Raw genomic sequence first — 23501 nt, 5'->3', positions numbered from 1 at the left:
TCTTGCCTGGGAAATCCCAAGGACAGAGTCTGGTGGGCTACAGTTCATGGAGTTGCAGAGAGTCAGACATGACTAAGCAACAGAGCACACACACTCACGCATGCACAACTAGTCCTGGAGATTGTTTCAAGGGAGTCAGAGAGAAAGAAAAGAGTTGCATATCAACCCCCCATTTTTCACAGCAAATATTAATACTACTACAAAATCTTGACCAGGCTGAAAAAATTATTTTTACATGTGTTTTGAACACAATAGGATAGCTAGCTAGCTAGCTAGCTAGCTAACAGACAGATAGTAGATGATGGGTATAGTTTTCATAAATCAAATCACACATATTAAGATCCTGCAGAAGTAGAGTTAATCTGAAAAAATAGTCAACTTACAAACATAACCATATGTTTTTAAACCATGGTGTTTGGAATGATATAGTTTTATAAAATTAAATTTTACCTAGCTACATAGACCCCCCTAGGCAATCATTATCAATGTATGATTTATCAGGGGACAAGAAAAATAGCGCCTTGGGAGAAGTATACATGTGTTGTTCTTCATGGATGCAAACCAGAGAGAAAAAACTTAAATTTGTGGTCAGGCACTTATCCAACAATCCAGTTATTAAGCACCTACTGTGTTTTAAGTTCTGTGCCAGAACTGCGGTGAAAAAGAGACACTGCACTGTGGGGAAAGATATTTCCTTTGGCCATTGTCTATTTTGTCAAACTTTGGGAAACAGTGAAGGACAGGGTAGCCTGGTGTGCTGCAGTCCATGGGGTCACAAAGAGTCAGAGGCAACTTAGCGAAAGAACAACAACATTGTCTATTTAGTTGTTTTAATGCTTTTTACTCACTCCTTAATTAATCATTCGTTAATTATTTGTTGAGTACCTACTATTTTTGAGTCTCTTCTAAGTATTGGGGATATAATACCAAAAAACCCACACACCATGTCTGTTATGGTGCTTTCATTTTAGGCTGATTGAGGACAGCAGGCAAAAAATAACGAAGAGAAGCAGCTAATCTGACCCAAGAGGGAAGATGTTGCAGGGTGGAAGCAAGAGGAGAAATTCGTGGATGACATAAACTCACTCTTTAAACAAAGGAGTGTTAGGTAGGGAAGGAGATTAGAAATAAAGGAAGGTCAAGAGACGGCATTTGCCAAGATTAGAAAATGGGAGACTGTCTGTTCCTAGACTTAGTTGTATTTGACACCTCACTTGTGGCTCAGATGGTAACGAATCTGCTGCGATGCAGGAGACCTGGGCCCAATCCCTGGGTCAGGAAGATTCCCTGGAGTAGGGAATGGCTACCCACTCCAGTATTCTTGCCTGGGGAATCCCATGGACAGAGGAGCCTAGCGGGCTACAGTTTGTGGGGTCACAAAGAATCAGACACGACTGAGCAACTAACACTTTAACTTTCATAAGTCCCATGGATAGGGGCTTTGCTCTTGTTTTCACAGTCCTAGCTCCAAAAGGCTACTCATGAAATAATTCTGATTAGATTCCTCTAAAAAGGGACTGCTTTTTCCAAAAAAGAAACAAATGAAACACAAAAGCATGCACTGTGGATATGAGTTAACAAGGGATTTTTCAGAGTTCTCATGGATTCTGCATTTTCTTCCTCGCTCTGGAGATTCTTACTTCTTAGACAACGGAGTCAGCCTCGTCTCGCAGTGGCCAACACTCACCAAAGGTATCTTTAGCCACGATGATGCCACAGAAACAGACTATATTCCTCCTTGTTCTGTTCAATGGTCATTTTGTTTGGTCCCTGTTAACTTCTACCCATTTGGTCACCAGCCCCCTATTCCTCCTTTTGCCCCGAGACCTGGACTACTTGAGTGTCTCATACAAGGGTATTTTTCACACCAGGGCCTTTGCCTTTGTAGTTTTCTCTGCCAGGAACTCTCTTCCACTTGATATTCATATAGTTTGCTCTCTCATGCCCTGCTGGAGTCAGCTAAAACATTGTTTTGTCAGTGAATGTTTCCTGACCAAGCAGGAGAAAACAGCAATCACCATTTGCCTAATCACCCTTACATCACTTAAGTTTTTTCCTTTCAATTGTTATTGCAACACGATACTTTTTTTTCCTTTTTAAAAGAAATGATCTTCCTACACTAGATTCTATAAGGAAGGGGATTTTGTTTGTTTTAGTCACTGCTGAGTCTTTGATATATAAAACAGTGCTTGCTACAACAAAGATGTGCTCACTGAACAAGCAAACCAATGAATGAGAGAGACCACGCCAACCCTAGATAGCACCATGCTTTTTCTTAGAGCGTTACAACATCCAAGGGTCAGTGTTAGGGAGAACGTTGGGAGCAACTTGGTAGAAAGTAAAGGGTTTCTGGGGCTTCCCTGTTGGCCCAGATGGTAAAGAATCCACCTGCAATGCAGAAGACCTGGGTTCGATCCCTGAGTCAGGAAGATCCCCTGGAGAAAGGAAAGTATTCTTGCCTGGAGAATTCCATGTTGGTATTTTAAAATGACATGAACTCATGGACTCCCCTGGTGGCTAAGACTCCTCGCTCCCAATGCAACATGCCTGGGTCCAATCCCTGATCAGAGAACTAGATCCCACATGCCTCAAATAAGAGACCCCAGGCCACAACTAAAGATTCCACATGCTACTATTAAGACCCAGTGCAGCCAAAAAATAAATAAATATATATATATATATATATATATATATATTTAATGACATGGATTCACAGCTGTCCTTTGCATTTGGGCTTGCCATGATTAATTAAATGTCCCACCAGGGAATGGGAAACCTTGTTGTTGTCAACCTGTTTCCATATCTGCAAAAGAAGTTAGGCTTAAGAAGTACTACAAAATTAGAAAAGCTCTAACAACACTTTGATTGTTAAAATATATGTCACCAGTTAATCCGTTACTGTATGTGGAGTAGAATAATAAACCTTCCTTCAGGTTGAACTGTCAAAGTACAGTTCTGCAGAATGCCTCCTTGATGAAGAGTATAGCTCTTCTCCTTAGATTAAATTGGAAAAGTGACAATTATACATTTCATGCATTCCAGATTTCATAGGACAGTTTCATCATAATATCCACTTGCAAAACTGTATAGAGTGTGGTGGTGTTAAACAGCACATATTTTTAATTTAAAATCCATTAGCATTCCACATAATTAATTAGAATTTTACACTCCAGTGATTTTTGGTTCCCTACAGAAAATTGAGCACACAGAATATAATTTGATTTAATTTTTGGTTTAGGTTTAATCTACCTTAAACATTTTTTTTAAATATCTCAGGGGAAATTTTAACTACTTAAAATTTTGTATTTTTTCTTTAGTAAACTCAGCATTCTATTTTAATATTCTTGGGTGAAGGGGATAGAAAAAAAGCTTAGAAAAGTATAGGTCAGGCAAAAATACTTAACACAAGCATTTAGAATCCAAAATACAGAGTCCATAGCCTTGCTGTGGTGATATACTTGGGAAAAAAGAAGAGAGGTTGTGAAATTTTGCCTGTCAATTTCACACCCTTCTTTTCTTATGAGAATTATGGAACTGTACCTCCACATAGGTCTTTTGAAGTTTCAGTCTATGTCACTAAAATGATCTCTCACAAAAGGTATCATGTGTATCTGACATTCTTATAGCACATTTATTGTAGCTCAGGAGGCCAAGAACTGGCTCGTAATTCCATTCCATTACAACTTCCAAGGGCCAGTTCTTTGGGTAGGTTTCCTGTTGGATTATTCATAACCATAGAATTAAATCAAAAGGTTTGGAGGGCCTTGGCCTAACTTCAAATTGCTCTGCAATGATTATAATAAATATCAAGTCTTTATAATTCTTTGACTGTTCAGTTTAGTGGAGTTATCAATCAAATTTTCTGGACAACATTTTCTTTTTATTCTGTTCCCTTTCTTTTCTTGCTCTCCTTTAACCTTATCCTATGCCCCGTCACCTCAGAGGCTGACGCATTCATATGGTATTTCCTACATATGCAAGCATACCTATTTATTATTCAACCGGATAAGGTTTCTCAAACTTCTTGCATTATTGTTACACTGACTAGCCTTTCAAATGTTTAGACTGAGTACAACCATTTAGCATTTACTATAAATAATTATAATATTGTGACGTATTTTCTACAAATGACTATAGCTCAATTCAGAACAGTGGTAATAAAAAGATATGAAATAAAACACACATATACACACAAGTGCACACACACATACAAATGTAAAACATATATACTTAAGTAAGTCTATAAATAACAAGCTTTGAAAAAAATAACTAAATACAAAGGACATATTGTTTCTTTTGTTGTAACACCAGAGTTTTGAATACTATATTTCTTTTTAAAATATGTTAAAAATAGTACAAAGTAGGGGATACAGTGATTTTTAGGTTTTCAAATCTTGGGGGACAAAATAAGATGTCATTGAGTCTCCAGATCCAAATTTAAATGAGATACTTTCCAGATAAGGAAATTTTTACAGAATTTAAACTCATTTTGTCTATAGGTAGAATTTAAATATTTAAATCATTTATACACATATAATTTTAATCTAGATGGTGGATTCAGGCTTATTTTTTCTTTTTAGAAATGTGCATTAAAATATAAGGGTAAGTCTGGTTCAATTTCAATCACAAATTTTTTTCAGTATTAAGATTCTGCATGTAAAAATATTACAAAACACAAGTTAATTAAAATTAGACAGACAAAACCAGGTTACTATATGAAAAAATGCTATTCATTGCTTCCATGTCATAATGTGAATATGCTAATAACTATGGAAATAATTGACACTGAAGGAACAAACATGAACATGTTTAATGAGGTTATTGATTTTTCCCTCATAAATGTTCTTACACACTTTATATTGTAAGCATCTCACTAATGATGTATGTCTTTTCATTAGAGTTGGCATAATAAAGATGACAATTAATTTTTAATGCATCTGTTAGTGAAATTTAATATTGAAAAATTAATAAAGCAAAGTTAATTTCATTGCTGAGTCTATTATTAGCATTATATGTATTAGTAGGCAAATTTACCAATATGGACATTTATATCAGGTAACTTGGTTAAGAAAACTAGGATAATGCTAAATCCCTATTGGCCTGGTCAGGAGGAGAATAAAACAGCTCCTCAGAAAATAAACTAAAGCCCACAGTCAGAGAGTTGTTGTTATCCTATAGGACTCATTTCTTCTTTGATACAGAGCACTCATGACAGCTACACAAAGGTCAGCTTGTTTAGTAGCTTCCCCATTGTCTTTAAATAAATTGGACTACTTTGGATTGGCTGAGAAGCCCTCAACAGGTTCTGCTGGACAATGACTGTAGAAAGGGAATTCTTATTTCTTAAAACACCCATTGTAATACACTGTTTATTTAAGGCTTCTTCTCTCTGGAAGATAGGGATTACTCTGGAGTAGAAAAAGGCAACCCATTCCAGTATTCTTGCATGGAAAATTCTATGAACAGAGAAACCTGGCAGGCTCCATGGGGTCGCAGAGTGGGACACAGCTGAGCATGCATGCACGCTCGCGTTCATCGATTCCACAGACAAGAAAACCAAGTGTCAGAGAGTTTAAGAAATATTCCATCAACAGAGCTCTGATTCTCAAACAACTGGGTCTCATTCCAGCATGCCTGGTCTTTCTCACTTGAGAAGCCTACAGCCTTGCTTTATGTAAATTGGAGTTGAGCAAAATGACAAATGTTTTAAGATTCTGAATGAGATGAATTGGTCATTTTATGAAAGAAAATGTTAAGTTCAGAAAACTGTCTTCTTGTAATTAAATCTACCTCAGATTTTATTTTGCACCAACTCATTCAAAGACATATTTTAAAAGTGGCTGTCAGGTAAGGTTTGCATCTTTTTTCTTCCTCTACACAACATGTGATACGAGTATCTCTCCTGGTCGATCACTGTAACTATTATGTCTCTAGAAAAGCATTTGCTTTAAATGGATGATTTGTCACTAGTTTTCAACTTTCTACACGTACAGGCAGAGGATCTGAGAGAAGGCAAGTCGAAAAAACAAAACTCTATTTAGGGTAGTGAAATCTTTCAAAAGCTAACAAGTTTATCAGAGGCACATTAATATTTAACATATTCCTAACATAAATATTTTTGAAGATTGAAAAAACACAAAACAGTAACAAGAAGGGAAATCTTCATCAGTAATATTACATTTTATCTTATAATGTTAAACCAATTTCCTAAAAATTCTCCATCTTTATCGATCACTGATTCAGGTCACTCATTTATTCATTTGATTTGTGCATTAAATAAATGTTCAAAGAAATTAAACAAATGTGTGATGCAGAAAGGGGGTTTGGAAATTGCCCAAACCTTAAAAGATCATTGAAATACATCTCTGGACTGACTGTCCTTAGAGCCTATAACTGACTCAAAGCAAATGAAACAAAAACAAATGCAAAAAACAAAGGTTACATGACTTAAATTATGGCTCCATAACTCATTATCTGATAACCCTGGGAAGATATTTTGTCACACAAATTCATATGAAGAAGCCACTTACATTATTTAAACAAATAGAGGGCCACACATATTTTAAAAATAATTATACAGGTCAGCTATTAGACAAAGAAAACCCAGAGAAAGCAAAGGAACAATGCATAATTTTTTAAAAAGTTAAAAGAACATTAAAAAACAAAAAACTGGATGTAACTAAAACCAGATATATGCCATGTCAATATTTAAAGGGTGAGAATAACTACAAAAGCTTTCAGGTTGGACACAACGGTAAATCAAAACCAGAAAAATTTAAGGGGATAAAATCAAACAAAAAGAAAGTAGGTCCTTGTTGGTTATCCCATCTTAAATATGTATATGTATAACTGAATCACTTTGCCACCTGAAACACAGCATTGTTAATCTACTGTACTCCAATATAAAATTTTAAAAAATTTTTTAAATGGAAGTAGGACACTAGCCAAAATAGAATTCAGGGCAAAGACAAGAGAATAAGTTAGACTAAGGAAAGCAATTTATACTGGTGAGAGTACAATCTGCATAAATGTATAGCAATTATGGATATGCATAAGCCAAATAATGCCACATCAACAGTGATAAAGCAAAAACTGTAAAAGATATCAGAGGGAAATACACAGAAATAAGCAACAAGCAGGAAGCTTTAATTCACAGATATCGGACTATGAAATATCAAGTACACAAAATTAATTTAATAAAAGAATACTTTAAAAAATAAAGAGATTAAACTAAAATGTAACTAAAATTTCCTTCCCTGAAAATAAAGAATATACTTTATTACATTATCCCATATGCTCATGGGACAGTCACAAAATTGATGATATATATTATGCCACAAAGAAACTGTCAATAATTTCCAGAAATGTGTAATTAAAACAGTTTTCTCAAATTAGATGCAATAAAACTAACACAGTAACAAAACCAGAAAATAAATCAACCCTATCACCTGGCAAAAAGATGTGTATTTTAAGAAATAAGTTAGTAAGGATATAAACCAAAAACAGTAAAATGGATTATAACGTTAATTCTAACAGTTAATAACAAGCTGTGAGATATAGCTTAAGAGATCCTCAGGAAAATTTGTAGCATTTTTCCCTGATAGCTCAGTTGGTAAAGAATCTGCCTGCAATGCAGGAGACCCAGATTTGATTCCTGAATCAGGAAGATCCCCTGGAGAAGTGATAGGCTACCTACTTCAGTATTCTTGGGCTTCCCTTGTGGTTCAGCTGGTAAAGAATCTGCCTGCAATGCAGGAAACCTGGGTTTGATCCCTGAGTTGGGGCGATCCCCTGGAGAAGGGAAAGGATACCCACTCCAGTATTCTGGCCTGGAGAATTCCATGGATGGTATAGACCATGGAGTCGCAAAGAGTCGGACATGACTGAGCAACTAATATAAAAAAAAGTTATATGTCAATATTAGAAAGTAACTTTTTTACATCAATTAGGCAGGAAATGAGCTAATCGAAGTAAACTTTTAAAAATTATGCTTTGACTGGAGTGTTGTTATTTAGTTGCTAAGTCGTGTCCAACTCTTTTGTGTCCCATGGACTGTAGCCTGCCAGGCTCCTCCATCCATGGTATTTCTTAGGCAAGAATACTAGAGTGGGTTGCCATTTCCTTCTCCAGGGGATCTTCCTGACCCAGGGATGGAACCCAAGTCTCCTGCATTGGCAAGTGGATTCTTTACCAATGAACCATCTGGAAAGCCATTTGACTGGATACCATAAGGTTAAAGATTGAAAAATTACCATACATAAATATTGTACTTCAGTTAATAAATTTGTATCTCACAGAGGAATGGACTTTATGTGTATACAGTCATCATCCCTCAGTATCTACAGGGTATTGGTTCCAGGACCTTTCACAGATTCCAAAATCTTCATCTGCTCAAGATCCTTAAATAAAATGGCATAGCACCTGCACATAACTTCCTCCCATATATTTTACATTATCTCTAGATTACTTATAGTATCTAATACAATGTAAAGGCCATGTAAACAGGTTATCAATGCACATTAAATTCAGATTTTGCTTTTGGGAAATTTCTGGAATTTTTTTCCCATTTCCTTATTCATTATTTGTTGAATCCACAGGTGTAAAATCTGTAGATATGGAGTGTCAACTATACTAGGATTGAATTCATAAATTCAGCACTGACATACTGATTCATATATATATATATATGTACTAATATTGCTGACTTTATATAATAACTATATACATTCATATGTAGATTTATGAATACATACACATATGATTGAAAATATATATATATATGTTTTACTATGGTAACAAATTATAACAGGCTTAGTAACTTAAAACTATACAAACTTATTCTTACAGTTCTGGAAGTCAAAAGTCCAAAATGGGTCTCACTAGGCTAAAATCAACATGTCAGCGGGGATGCATTCCTTCTGGAGGTTCAAGGGGAGCCTCTGTTTCCTTCCCTTTTCCAGCTTGAGAAGCTACCTGTGTTCCTTGGTGTATGCCCCCTTCCTCCATCATCAAAACTAGCAGCATAGTAGCCTCACATCTCTCTCTGAGTCCTACCATGTCTGCCTCCATCTTTCACTTTAAAGGACACTGTGATTACACTGAGCCAAACTTGATAAACTTCTTCCATGTATGCACGCTAAGTCGTTTCAGTCATGTCTGACTCTTTTGCAACCACATGGACTGTAGCCTGCCAGGGTCCTCTGTCCATGGGATTCTCCAGACCAGAACACTGGAGTGGGTTGCCATGCCCTCCTCCATGAGGTCTTCCTGACCCAGGGATCAAACCTCCATCTCTTACCTGCATTGGCAAGTGTTTTTTTGTTTGTTCGTTTGTTTTTTACCACTAGCACCACCTGGGAAGCCCTGATGAACTTACTTTAATATTAATTCATGAGCAGTCTTAATTTGATCTGCAACCTTTATTCTTCCTTGCCAACATGTAACCTGGCACTCACAGGTTCCAGGGGCTAGAACATGGATATTGTTGGAAGGGTGGGCAGCATTATTCTGCTCCCTACCACAAAACCTAAACTCCTCTGCAGAGGACCTCTACTAAAATTTTAGACAGCAAATAATCCCAATATTTCCTGAACTGTTTCAGAGTATAAAAAGAACTAAAACTTTAATTTCTTTTGATAAAGTACAATAACATTGATAACTAACTTGACAATAATAGCTCCCAAAAGATAATTACAAATAAATCTCATTTCTGATAATCAAAGCTAACATCTTAAATAATATATTAACAATTAGAATTTAGTAGCGAATCAAAATAATAATATATCATGACCAAGTATTGTTTATATTCTTACACAATGAAAAAGTATTTGATACAGAAAACATCTACTTTTTAAAACTTTAAAATTTAATATTATTGTGATAAAGCATATATTAAACAAAAATATAACATTATACTTAACAAGAAAAAAGAATAAGACTGTGAAGTATAAAAATTAGAGAAGAGAAAGTAGTTATCTTATGGTTTATACCTGAAAAATTCAAAAGAATCAACTAAAAAGCACTCTTAGAACTCAGTAACACAACAATGTACAAATTCAATATTTCAGATAATAGCTTTTCTACAAACACACACAACCAGCTAAAAAGTTTAAACTAAATAGCTGAATTTACAAAACATAAAATCTATGAGGATATATTTAATAAGAAAGTTCTGTAAGAACTACATGGAGAAAAAAGTATCACATGATTATTATGTTTATTTAAAATATAATTATTTCAATTGTCCCTAAATTATAACTACAATTAAACACTACTCTTTTGTTTTTAAGTTAACAAAAAGAATTAAAATTCTTATGCATCAAAACCACGAAATATCACTTCACCCACACTAGAATTATTAGAACCAAAAGTCAGATAATGATAATATTGTTGAAGATGTGGAGAAATCAGAATCTTATAACCTCCTGATAGAGAAATAATATGCTGCATCTACTTTGGGAAACCACCTGGTACTTCCTCAAATGATTTAAGATAGAATACCATGTGACCCACCAATACTTCTCCTAGTTAAACACCCAAGAGAAATGAAAACATACACACACACACACACACACACACACACACACACACACTATAAACAAACTTTCACATAAAAGCATTACTCAAAGTAGCCAAAAGAAAGAAATAAGCTGAATGTCCACCAAGTGAGGAATGGTGAAACTGACATATCCATATGCACGTGTGCATGCTGAGTCACTTCAGTCATGTCCAACTCCTTGGAACCCTATGGACTGTAGCCCACCAGGTTCCTCTGTCCATGGGATTCTCCAGGCAAGAACACTGGAGTGGGTTGCCACATCCTCTTCCAGGGGATCTTCCCAACCCGGGGATTGAACCTGCATCTCTTAAGTCTCCTGCATTGGTAGGCAGGTTCTTTACCATTCGTGCCACCTGGGAAGCCCCACATATCCATATAATGGGATATTACTTAACCTTAAAAAGTAATGGAATACTTATACATGCTACAATACGGATGAACCTTGAACATGTTTGCTAAAGGAAAAAAGTCAGTCCCACAAGACCATATATGGTATGATTCCATTTGCATGAAATGTCCAGAAGAGGAAAACTTATAGAAATAAAAAGTAGACTGGTCATTGCTTAGGGCTGTGGAGAGATGAGTAGATAGGGAGCTGACAGCTAAAAGGCAAAGTGTTTCTTTTTAAGGTGATGAAAGTATTATAAAATTGACTCTGATGATGGCCATTCATATCCATGCTTATACTAGAAACCATTGAATCTTATACTTTAAATGGGTGATAGTATAAATACAGTAATAGTATATTTAATAAAACTGTTAAAAAATTCTTATAAAAAACGAACAAGCAAAAATGGCTAAGGGGAGACACCCAAAATGAAAAGTAATAAACATGAACTCAAACCAATAATAAAAAAAAATACGAGATTCTGATACCACTCATGAACAAAGGACAGACAAATGGAACACAATATACAGTGCAAAGTCAGACACCAATAAGGATGGTATAAGCGTTATAAGATGTACACTACATCAGCGGAAACACATGGAATATCAGAACAACCAGCGCCGGCAGGCCCCACCTCCACGTGCCTGATGTGACCGTCTATGCTCTGTTGGGCGGCTCCTCCAGGAAACCTTATAAGTAGGTGGACTTGAACATAGTCTTTTGCAAAGAGGCAACTTTGGACCAAATATGCAACTCTAGATTCTGCTTCTCAATTCCTGTCCCACCTCTGAACTGCAAATAACAAATTCCCATACCCATTCTTCATCCCGTGGAACTAATGGATTTAGAAGGATGTAAAACTTCCTCCAGGAGATTCTAAGTGACTCATAGAAATCTTGGAGAATTAGGAGGCTAGGGACTTGCCCGGGTGATGCTAATGGTAAAGAACCCACCTGCCAATGCAGGAGACATAAAAGATGAGGGTTGGATCCCTGGGTCAGGAAGATCCCCTGATGGAGGGCATGGCAACCCACACCAATGTTTTTGCCTGGGGAATCCCATGGACAAAAGAGCCTGGGGTCACAAAGAGTCAGACATGACTTAGAGACTAAACAACAATCACAACCACACATGAAGCAACATTCTTACATGAATTATGTTTAGCCCAACTCGATCATATCACAGATAAGGAAATTTAGTTGAAGAGAGGTTAAGTAACTTAGCCAGGACCAAATAACTAGATAACCTGATGACAAATCCGAGATGCCTGCCTAAAGCATATATCCATTTGAAAAATCTCTGCTTAGATACTTTGAACTAGACTTTAGGAAGGCAGTTTTCAATTGCAGTATAGTGAGAATGGAAGTTACAATTGAAATCACAGAGAAGAAGGCATTCATTAAAAGACAGTATAAAGAAAGATCAGAACATTGAAGTATGAATTTGCAGGAATATCCACTGTTGAAACAGAAGAAAAGACAATTTTCCCTTTAACTTCTCATCTCTTCTGACTTTGAATGCTATATAGTTCTGTTTCATGAAGAAAGAAAGGAATGGATAATGTTGTAGATTGAATAGAGTTTATTTCTCAACTATCCAAGATGTCACTTTCTCAGATTTCCACTTCAATCCAATCATTTCAGTATCTTCCAACATATTTTATATGGGCACTGCTTCTGTGGAATATCTATTGGCATCTCTATCAAATTAACTCTGTTAAGCTCATTTTCAAAATCTAAAGGCTTTGGGAAATTTTGAAGTAAAGCAACCTGTTAATGGGCTACATACATTTCTTGCTCTTTGAAATTCACTATTGTAGTCTATTTGACTACAAATCCTTCCTATCTTGTGTTTAGAATATCTCTCAAAAATAGAAATGTATGAGCAGGCCTTGGGTAACATCACTCCATCCCTCTTGCCACGTCCCTGGAAACACTAAGCGCCCTGGAGTCGATACACATTGCGGACGTCTCCTCGCTGGGGCCATGGTCTCCCTCTATCCATTCTGCTTGGTGCCCAAAGGGTCCTCACTGCCGAGGACTGCGTCACCAGGGTTTCTCACCTTCTGGATTCTGTATTCAGTCAGTCAATAAGAGGCACCCTCCAGGAGGGTCAAGGTAAGAGGAGAAAGAGAATAATCCATTTGTTCCTCATTTCCTCCCTGCATCAGTATTGAATCTCTGGTAGCAGCTGAGATGCTCCACAACCACCGCTCTGCTAAGCAAGCCTGTGGCAACCACAGCTTCAGCTCTCACTGGGCTCTGCTGTTATCACTTTTCCCCCCCTATCTTCTTTCAGCCCTTTGAGCCTCCTGGTGCTACTAGTTTCTGGATTTCTCAATATTCTTTATCCCTTTAATATCTCTACATTTGGACCAACTGCAAAGAATTCTGTTTTATGCTGAAACCCTAAATACTAAAAGTAGGGGTTTTTCCTACAAATTTCAAACATGTGAGCAAAAAAAAAAAAAAACCAAAGAATATTCATCCTTCCTTCACTTTTCATCTTAAATATATACAAGTATCATACAACTAATATTAAAATATCAATGCTATATGCAACTACAATCATATAACCATACACTTTGGGGATGAATAGTGATTTAATTTTATAGAACAAACTGCAAACCCCTTTTCTGAAGAGCATTGATTTTGTTCTCTTTGCATTTGTTCTTGTATTTTTTTATGCAACAGAGCTTAGTAAAGGACTTGACGTGACTGCTGATTGTTTCTATGGGACACATTGAAATAGCATTTGTTTTTAATCAATATTATAAATGCTTGCTGAAGGGAGACTCAACCTTTTGCGTAAAGTTCATCAATTTGTCAACAGTATTTAAAAGTTTCTTCAGCTGAGAAGTACCATGAAATGTTAGAAGCAAGGGAGAGAAAGGCCACTTGCAAGCTAACAAGGCAGCTTCTTAATAAGGATAATTTTCTATGATAGAATTATTCTGCTGAGTTTCTGCAGGTTCAGTTTTAAATGGTTCAGAGCAGTCAGGGTCTGCCACCGTTCCCAGAAGGTGCTTCCATGACACACATCCTTTGTTGGATAATTTCCCCTGAAATTCTGCATTAGTTATTAATGATGCATTAGTGTTCACTGCCGTTTGCTATTGTTTCCTTCCTGTGCATACATCCTACATTTACTCAGGAGAAATTAATGAAAATAAAATGTCACTATTCTCAGCCCATAGAGAACTCAAGCTTGCTGTGTGCCTTCTCTACGTAAGGCCCCATGCATGGATTGTTCCTTTCATGCGTTCTCACTTATTACCTACAGGGTGATTAACTGCTTAAATATAAGTTGAAGACTATTCTTAAAATATGCTAGCAATAAAACTAATGAACATTTGCAAAATTTATAGGTCTGATGGGAATCTCCTACAATAGGTTAAGAGTATTATGAGCAGGAGCTAGACAAATGGCACAATATATGGAACATATATATATATATATATATATATATATATATACACAGAGAGGAGATATCCAGCCAGATAGATAGATCAATCTAGATATAATAGTATATATAGACAAGCTACTGGTTGTAGTAGAAAAAACAGCACCAGTCTTCTAACACCTCTTTGAAAAGCTGGGTTTGAGTCTGGTATGAGTCAAGGGCGACAATTCTCTCTAGCAGAAAGAATTACCTCCTCTCTCCTGCCAGAGGGCCAGGCTTAAGCTGTCACGCTGCTCACCACATGCACGCATACCTGCTAAGTCACTTCAATCGTGTCCTACTCTTTGCAACCCTATGGCCTGGAGCCCACCAGGCTCCTCTCTCCATGGAATTCTCCAGGCATAAATACTAGAGTAGGTTCCTTGCCTTCCTCCAGGAGATCTTTCTGACCCAGGGATTGAACCCACATCTTTTACGTCTCCTGCATCGGCAGGCAGGTTCTTTGCCACTAGAGCCATGTGGGAAACCCAGTTCACCATATTGTGTTGCAATTATATATTTATAGAATTTATTTATTCATCATCATATTGACCTCTCAAAGCCATGTATGGTATCCTTGAACTAGGCCTGAAGAACACACAGATGACTACTGATGACATAGGGTATGAGAAAGTAAGTGTTGTGGGATGGGTGAGGGGTCATAGTTAACCCGATATTATGGATAAAGAAATTAGAGTTTTAAATTGATTAACTAGTTGCACCAAAAATCTCACACTGCTAGTACAAAGCAAGCCAAGACTGAAAGCCAGAGTTTTACAAGTGTTTTTCGTGGTCAGTGACCATTTAAAGAAATGTTCTACCTGTATTAAGATCACTTCCTTTTGTTCCTTCTCCTCCACTTCTTCATTATCATTCAGTTCAGTTGCTCAGTGGTGTCTGACTCTTTGCGACCCAATGAACCGCAGCACGCCAGGCCTCCCTGTCCATCACCAACATCCAGAGTCCACCCAAACCCATGTCCATTGTGTTGGTGATGCCATCCAACCATCTCATCCTCTGTTGTTGCCTTCTCCTCCTGCCCTCAATCTTTCCCAGCATCAGGGTCTTTTCAAATGAGTCAGCTCTTCGCATCAGGTGGCCAAAGTATGGGCGTTTCAGCTTCAGCATCAGTTCTTCCAATGAACCCCCAGGACTGATCTCCTTTAGGGTGGACTGGTTGGATCTCCTTGCAGTCCAAGGGACTCTCAAGAGTCTTCTCCAACACCACAGTTCAAAAGCATCAATTCTTCGATGCTCAGCTTTCTTTATAGTCTAACTCTCGCATCCATACATGACTACTAGAAAAACCATAGCCTTGACTAGACAGACCTTTGTTGCCAAAGTAACGTCTCTGCTTTTTAATATGCTGTCTAGGTTGGTCATAACTTTCCTTCCCAGGAGTAAGCGTCTTTTAATTTCATGGCTGCAATCACCATCTGCAGTGATTTTGGAGCCCCCCAAAATAAAGTCAGCCACTGTTTCCACTGTTTCCCCATCTATGTGCCATGAAGTGATGGGACCAGATGCCATGATCTTAGTTTTCTGAATGTTGAGCTTTAAGCCAACTTTTTCACTCTCCTCTTTCACTTTCATCAAGAGGCTCTTTAGTTCCTCTTCCCTTTTTGCCATAAGGGTGGTGTAATCTGCATATCTGAAAATATTGATATTTCTCCTGGCAATCTTGATTCCAGCTTGTGCTTCCTCCAGCCCAGCGTTTCTCATGATGTACTCTGCATATAAGTTAAATAAGCAGGGTGACAATATACAGCCTTGAGGTACTCCTTTTCCTATTTGTACTCTTGAGGTACTCTTTTTCCTATTGTCCCACGTCCATTTCTAACTGTTGCTTCCTGACCTGTATACAGGTTTCTCAAGAGGTGGCTCAGGTGGTCCTGTATTCCCATCTCTTTCAGAATTTTCCACAGTTTATTATGATCCACACAATCAAAGGCTTTGGCATAGTATCAGACATTTATTGCTGTGGAGGGAAAGAAGGTGAGGGTGGGATGTTTCGAGAGAACAGCATGTATATTATCTATAGTGAAACAGATCACCAGCCCAGGTGGGATGCATGAGACAAGTGCTCCGGCCTGGTGCACTGGGAAGACCCAGAGGAATTGGGTGGAGAGGGAGGTGGGAGGGGGGATCGGGATGGGGAACACATGTAACTCCATGACTGATTCATGTCAATGTATGACAAAACCCACTGCAATGTTGTGAAGTAATTAGCCTCCAACTAATAAAAGTAAATGAAAAAAAAAAAAAGAAACCCTATGCTAATATATATATATATATATATATATATATATGAATAGACACACAAAAAAATGAATGAATTACAGAGGTTTACCCAAGGCCACATAATCTCTCTGAACCCATTTTGTCATCCATCAATTAGAGCCAACTACCCCCTCATTGTCAAGCACACTGGACTTGAGATACACACACACACATACACACACACACACACATATGTAACTTACCAAAATCTTTCTCATGTCATTTGATGGAAAGAATATAACTATCTCCCAAATTGATTTTTAAGAGCAAATTCACATTAGCATATCTTTAAATATTGATTTACATTTAAACACTTTTGGCATCATTTTTTCCTTTTCATTAAAAAAAAAACTGCTATGTATCTTTACTCAATTTAAATAAACTTGAAGCTATAGAAGTTACCTGAATTTTCAAATATTCTTCAGCTCCATTTGAAAAAAAAAAATGCTTTGGAACAATCTACGACTCCATTAAATTCATCATTTTTTATTTTAAAATTGAGGAAAAGGAATAGAGCATGTTATAGCATACTCTTTTACTTCTTATCACATGTTAGAAACATGACTAGAATAAGATTTTCATATCATCAGATTTTGTTGTCCCAATCTTCAGATGTGAATCCTTAAGAAATGCATTCACTTAAGTCTCTATTTTATAAGTTATGAAACTGGGACTCAAAAGCATTAATTTTTCAGCAGGATTGTTTGGAGGATTAAATGAGAAAATATATGATGAAAAACAATCAGTGCAGTTGCCTGACATCTACAGGAGTCAATAAGTGCTTGCTTTTATGATTATCCAATGAGAAGAAACTGATAAGCTGCAAAATTTTAGACTCAGTAGTGAAACAGCTTCACACAAGATCTCAAGTCTTGATGTCCCTCTGTACATTCCTGATCAAAGGAGAAGAATTAGGCCTGGATACTGCTCTCCTGACAGGAGAAACTAAGTGGAAACTAAATCCACTGCTTTTTTCCTCACTCTGGAAAGTAAGGACTCCACAACCAAACCAACAACGAAACAACAGAAATAAGAACAGTGACTACAAAAACACCCTGGAACATCAAACACTCCTCTCCACACTTCCTCTTTTTACTTTCAACAATTTTATACACTTCGAAAACTCTGACTTTGTTTTCCTTTTCATACCAATTAAAAAAAGTTGTGGCCTGGTTCCTATGATCCAGTTCTCCCTTTAGATAAACAGATGCATGGGAAAAAACAATCTATGTAATAAAATAGCAGTCATTAGACTTTCTTGATTAGTACTATCAAATTTACTATATTCAGATGTCATAAAAATGGATGTTCTCATATTTGTGACACGTTCTTCAAAACTGTATGTCTTCATAATCTCTTAGCTGATCACCAGCCAATTGATTGTCTGGGTCTCCAGCATTCCATGACACAAGTGTTTGTACTTGTTGATTTATATACCTGATAAATTAATGCATTTCCTATATAAGTTCCTTTTGTGTTATCTCTTCCATCTCATATTTTTCAGGTAGTATTTCGATCCTATCTAAATATTTTAAACTACTCTTGCTACTTATCTAGGAGTCCATACTCACATTTTTGGGACCCCTATACAAGTACAGATGAAGAAGAGGTTTCATTAAGGTAGCTGACATTAATCAATGGTTGCTTTGACTGTGAATTGAGAAGTCTTCTGAGGCCAGTGAAAATGAAGGTTATAATCAACCAGAAATGTCTGCCACAGTTAGGAGACGGGGGAGTATCTACCTGTAGCCTACCTAAAGAGCTGAGATGTTGGAATTTATAATGCAATGAAGGTTTCCCTGAATGTCATCCATACACAATCAGTTTACGTCCTTTGCGGTCTGATTTCCGCAATCATCTATCTCATTTCCAACTTTTAAAGAAGTCAGACACAACTAGAAAGCACCTCAGTTCATATATGCTCAAGTTTTGAGCATTTAACAAGTTCTTCCAAAGCGAAATGCAATCATTGATACTGGTCGACTGATCATATCATTGAAGGAAGAACTGGACAGTGACAGATAGGAAAATGAAAAACAAATAGGTCACTTAATAAGAAGAGATTCTATAGATATTGACAATCAGATTCAAGGATTATGAAACGAAAACACCCACAAAAAGAAAGATTCACTGTTCTTTCTACACAATGAGAAAACTCATAACCAAAAAAAAAAAAAAAAAATAGATTGTATCTCAACCCAGAAACTTAATCATATTTAAGTTAGAAACATACAGAAGAATCATTTAAAGAGTTATTCCTTTTAACAGAGCTAAAAGTTTAAGTGGTACAAATTAGTTAAGAATATATAGAAAGCTTCAGACTTCCCTGGTGGCCCAGTGGTTAAGAATCCACCTCCCAATGCAGGGGACATGGGTTCAATCCCTGGTCTGGGAAGATCCCACATGCTGTAGGGCAACTAAGCCTGTGAGCCACAACTACTGAGCCAGTGTGCCTAGAGCCCACAATCCACAAGAGAAGCCACGGCAATGAGAAGCCTGTGCACAACAATGAAGAGTAGCCCCTGTTCACTGCAACTAGAGAAAGCCCACACGCAGCAACAAAGACCAGAACAGCCAAAATTAAATAAACAAAAATTTTAAAAAGCATAGAAAGCTTTTAAAAGGCAACAGTAAAAATGATAAATGATGATAATGATGATAGTCCCAGTCACCACACAAAGTGCTTCTCATGAATTACACAGTTTAATCAACACACCTGAAGAAGTAGGTATTGTCAATGTCCCCATTGTACAGAAAAGAATATTTATCTGGGACGGTGAACTTGCTCAAGGTCACCATGCTGTCACGCATCCAAGATGGGACATTACAGCTGACCTCAATCTCCTGTCTCATAACTTCATGGCACTGGCACAGTAATGGTGCCATCGTCACTGCTGATAACACTTACCTTGGCCTGAACTCAGGTCAGTCTCCTGTACTGCACATAAAAGGAACTATGATGCCAAGCATAGCGGTGTAGCAGTATAAATCCTGGGGAAAGTTGCACTTGTAAAGATCTCGAGACAGCACCTTTTATATTTCCAGTGCCCTATACCTCTGTCTTTCTCAGTGGTTTTATGATCTGTCACTACTTGAGCAGACAGCACATCAGCAAGTTTGCAGGGTAATTTTTTTGGACTGATCTCATTTATGCCTGCCCATTTCTTGCCAGTAACAAATCTTGTGAAAACACTTAGCATTCCAGAGCTTTTCATATATAACTCATCTAACTGAAGGTTTAAAAAAGTAATTCACAACATAGCTCTTCATCAAAAGAGGTAATCATTTCCATTTTGGTCTTCATGTAAGATATAATAATTCTGTAATTTATGGGGCCACAGAAGCTCTGTGACTTACATCATTTGGAGCATAATGTGATCTTCTCTGATTAATAGCTGCCATTTATTCAGAGACTGTGCAGGACACTTCATATTTATTGAACATTCTCATTTAATTCTCACAACAATTGTAAAGGAAGCTATCATTATCTCCACTTTACAGTTTCAGTAACAATTGTAGGTCATGTAGCCAGTAACCAGAGCCAAAAATCAAACCTGGGGAACATTGATTATTCTGTCACAGAATAAAGAGGTAGGAAAGTAGATTAAAGAAGGTTGGGTACCATCTGTCTCATATTAACATTTGCCATTTTGTGATTTATTTATTCAATCAACCTTTATGAAGCTTTATCTAGATATAAAACACAATGGAATTATTGAATTATACATCTAATGGGGTGGAATATTTAACAGATACCACCACCCAGAAAGCAGTTGCTCAACCATATGGCTGCCACAGAGATTCTCAAACCTCCATTCCCTGTCTGTCCCTCCCCTTACTCTAGACCAGGGTACTCAATAGTGCCACTATGGACTTTTAAGAGCAAAGAATTCCTTGTTGTGAGGGCCATCAGATGCCTTTTTAAGAGGTTTATCAGCATCCCTTGTCTCTACACACTAGATTCCAGTAGTTTTCTCTTCCCCAGTTGTGACAATCGAAAATGTCTCTAGACATTGTCACATGTCCACTGGAAAGCAAAATCGCCCCCAGTTGAGAAACCCTAGTCTAGACTCAAATCTCATTTAACATGTCTTTGTAATATTCATTATGCTTTTTTATATTTAATAAGTTATATCTTCTGTGATTAAATGCAAGCTCCTTCAGTGTGTAGCTATAACCATAATAATTACACTATGTGGGACCTAGCAGATTCTTAAAGAAAAGTTGGTTGGAGGAACATATGGAATAACCAAACTCAACTAATTTATTTATTAAGACTACTTTCCAAAAGTTGCTTTAATGACTTTTTGTCAGTGAAACAGGATGTGTTTCTTTTTGGTCAGACCCATCCTTAAGGAAAGTAATATGTAAAACTAATAAAAGTGAGAGACCAGCTAACTTTTGCACCCATCTAAAAATATCTGCATAGCAAGTGGCTTTGACTTTTCTGACAGCCATATATTTGACCTTGACTCTCTACACTGGAAATACCAAGATTCTTAAGGTCACCTTTCAGGTGTCCTAACTTCCAAAGGGACTTGGAAAGCATTATTCTAAATGCAACAACATAAAATTTTAATAATAAATTTTATATTCATCACATTTCTTCTTCAATCACTCTCTACACTGTAATTGAACCAAGGTCAGAGCAAATCTCCAGTTTGTTTATTATATTAAGCAATAAATGTTACAGATTGAAAGAATGCATAAATGAATGGAGAACAAGAGATACAAGTTAAGTAAAACAAAAACACCTTTTGCATTATAACTATAGACCTTAAAGAAGTCTTCATCCTGGACCAGTTGTACAAATTTAAGCTACAACAAAATCTTTTCAGTTCAGTTCAGTCTCTTAGTCGTGTCTGACTTTTGCGACCCCATGAAACGCAGCACGCCAGGCCTCCCTGTCCATCACCAAGTGCCGGAGTCCACCCAAACCCATGTCCATTGACTCGATGATGTCATCCAACCATGTCATCCTCTGTCATCCCCTTCTCCTCCTGCCCTCAATCTTTCTCAGCATCAGGGTCTTTTCCAATGAGTCAGATCTTCGCATCAGGTGGCCAAAGTATTGGAGTTTCAGCTTCAACATCAGTCTTTCCAATGAACACCCAGGACTGATCTCCTTCAGGATGGACTGGTTGGATCTCCTTGCAGTCCAAGGGACTCTCAAGAGTCTTCTCCAACACCACAGTTCAAAAGCATCAATTCTTTGGTGCTCAGCTTTCTTTATAGTCCAACTCTCACATCCATACATGACCACTGGAAAAACCATAGCCTTGACTAGATGTACCTTTATTGGCAAAGTAATGTCTCTGCTTTTTAATATGCTGTCTAGGTTGGTCATAACTTTCCTTCCCAGGAATAAGTGTCTTTTAATTTCATGGCTGCAATCACCATCTACAGTGATTTTGGAGCCCCCCAAAATAAGGTCTGACACTGTTTCCACTGTTTCCCCATCTATCTGCCATGAAGTGATGGGACCTGATGCCATGATCTTAGTTTTCTGAATGTTAAGCTTTAAGCCAACTTTTTCACTCTCCTCTTTCACTTTCATCAAGAGGCTCTTTAGTGCTTCTTCACTTTCTGCCATAAGGGTGGTGTCATCTGCATATCTGAGGTTATTGATATTTCTCCCGGCAATCTTGAGTCCAGCTTGTGTTTCCTCCAGCCCAGCGTTTCTCATGATGTACTCTGCATATAAGTTAAATAAGCAGGGTGGCAATATACAGTCTTGAAGTACTCCTTTTTCCTATTTGGAACCAGCCTGTTGTTCCATGTCCAGTTCTAACTGTTGCTTACTGACCTGCATACAGGTTTCTCAAGAGGCAGGTCAGGTGGTCTGGTATTCCCATCTCTTTCAGAATTTTCCACAGTTTATTGTGATCCACACAGTCGAAGGCTTTGGCATAGTCAATAAAGCAGAACTAGATGTTTTCTGAAACTTTCTTGTTTTTTCGATGTTCCATCAGATGTTGGCAATTTGATCTCTGGTTCCTCTGCCTTTTCTAAAACCAGCTTGAACATCTGGAAATTCATGGTTCACATATTGCTGAAGCCTGGCTTGTAGAATTTTAAGCACCACTTTACTAGCGTGTGAGATGAGTGCAATTGTGCGGTAGTTTGAGCATTCTTTGGCATTGCTTTTCTTTGGATTGGAATGAAAACTGACCTTTTCCAGTCCTGTGGCCACTGCTGAGTTTTCCATCTTTGCTGGCATATTGGGCGCAGCACTTTCACAGCGTCATCTTTCAGGATTTGAAATAGCTCAACTGGAATTCCATCACCTCCACGAGCTGTTTGTGGTGATGCTTCCTAAAGCCCACATGACTTCACATCCCAGGATGTCTGGCTCTAGATGAGTGATCACACCATCGTAATTATCTGTGTCGTGCAGATCTTTTTTGTACAGTTCTTCTGTGTATTCTTGCCACCTCTTCTTAATATCTTCTGCTTCTCTTAGGTCCCTACCATTTCTGTCCTTTATTGAACCCATCTTTGCATGAAATGTTCCCTTGGTATCTCGAATTTTGTTGAAGAGATCTCTAGTCTGTCCCATTCTGTTGTTTTCCTCTATTTCTTTGACTCCTGGAAAATTTGTAATTGTCTGATCCATAATGTATTATTTAGTTCAAATAAAATATTTGCATGTTTACTCCTCTGAGAAGCAAATTTGTTCCACAATATATATGTAAAAGAAACATTCATATGCTGGCATCAAGGTATTTCTTGAAAAGGGCAAAAAAAAGACTTCTAAAACAAAGTCTTATGGTCTTTGTCTTATGGTCCACCTCACCTCCACGCTGCCCTTATCTGAGAACCATAGCCCTTTGC

The sequence above is a fragment of the Dama dama genome, chromosome 4 (assembly GCF_033118175.1).
Source record: "Dama dama isolate Ldn47 chromosome 4, ASM3311817v1, whole genome shotgun sequence".
In the NCBI taxonomy this organism is placed as follows: domain Eukaryota; kingdom Metazoa; phylum Chordata; class Mammalia; order Artiodactyla; family Cervidae; genus Dama; species Dama dama.
Note: the sequence above shows the minus strand (reverse complement) of the source record.